The following is a 1,500-nucleotide window of genomic DNA, read 5'->3' as shown; positions in this document are numbered from 1 at the left end:
ATTAACTAATTATTAACTCATCTAGCTATTCAAAATTGGTAACTAAACTATTAAACATTTATTGTTTTGAACAAACGATATTAACTAACAAAAAAAATATATTTCTGAATATTTATAATCAAAACTAAATTAAATAACTAATATTTCCACACGTCGTTAGTGAATAATATTTTTCAATAGTGATAATAATTAAAATAATAATACTGCACTCGTAAACAACAACTTAAATAAAGGAAATGAATTATTTACAATGTTAAATAATAATTTAGCAAGAAAATACGCCCGTCGAAGTATCAGGCAAACATGAGTAATGAAGAGTAGGTAGCTGCCGTTGTTCCCCTCCTGGTCCCTTCTTCCGCGCCCTACTCCTCAGCAGTCTCGTACTAGCCATCGGCCCTCTCTCTCCGACTCAGTCCCTTCTTCCGCGCTCTAGACCCTTTTTCCGACATCTGGGTCACATCTTATTTATATAATCAAAATTTAGAGACAATGAAAAACATTCATTTAAAGTTTATACACATTCATCGCTTGTACAATTACAAGTAATTGTAAGCAGTTTTTATATAATAAACGACCCTCAGCCAAGTGTGGTCCGGGAATTGGATCCGTGAACCGCAATGTGCGTTCGAAATGTCGAGGTTCATGTGTCCTGCAGTTCACAAGTTGACGCGCAATTAGCTGCGTTCTTCATCGATTGACGAGCCAAGTGATCCACCGTTCAGGATAATCATCTTTAGAAAATTTATAATTTTCTTTGTTATACATGTTACGTAATTTTATTAAATGACAAAATGTCTTTTACTTTGATTCAAAATATAATATAATCAAAGTAAAATCGCCATCTATACATCAAAAGATATATATGGCAATGAAGCTTTGTAAATATAATCAATAAATTCATGGCGAGTATTCATTTAAAAACCTTGAATTAATCTTGAAATAATACACAACACAGTCTTTGACTACTATGTATAGTATTCTTCGATAGGTTACCATGAATTATAAGTCTAAATATAATCAAAAGCACAAAGCAACTTTGTAATATAATCCACATAATTGTAAGATTTTTAATATACTTTCGCATTTTTAAATAATATATAATATCATCGTATTATAACAAAATTTGTTATTATAATTAATACGTTAATGATCCTTCCGCAGGTTCACCTACGGAAACCTTGTTACGACTTTTACTTCCTCCAAATAATCAAGTTTGGTCATCTTTCTAACAACATCGGCAATGCCGAAACATTGCTGCGCATCAGTCCGAAGACCTCACTAAATCATTCAATCGGTAGTAGCGAGGGGCGGTGTGTACAAAGGGCAGCGACGTAATCAACACGAGCTTATGACTCGTGCTTACTCGGAATTCCTCGTTCATGGGGAATAATTTCAAGCCCCAATCCCTAGCACGAAGGAGGTTCAGCGGGTTACCCGGACCTTTCGGCCAGGGAAGACACGTTGATTCCTTCAGTGTAGCGTGCGTGCGGCCCAGAACAT

The 1,500-nt window shown here is 35.1% G+C and overlaps 1 non-coding gene across 1 annotated transcript; it reads right to left on the bottom strand.

The window, feature by feature from the left end:
* Positions 1-571: 571 nt before the first annotated feature.
* On the bottom strand, positions 572-726 carry LOC141526592 (5.8S ribosomal RNA). The gene has a single exon (XR_012479055.1). It is a non-coding gene; the product is annotated as a 5.8S ribosomal RNA (ribosomal RNA).
* Between the last annotated feature and the right edge of the window lie 774 nt (positions 727-1,500).

Source organism: Cotesia typhae, unplaced genomic scaffold (assembly GCF_013202065.1).
Source record: "Cotesia typhae breed Kobodo isofemale line unplaced genomic scaffold, CoteBio_Ctyphae contig_35, whole genome shotgun sequence".
Taxonomy (NCBI): Eukaryota; Metazoa; Arthropoda; class Insecta; order Hymenoptera; family Braconidae; genus Cotesia; species Cotesia typhae.
The sequence above is the reverse complement of the archived record's forward strand: the minus strand, read 5'-3'. Positions and strand labels throughout refer to the sequence as shown.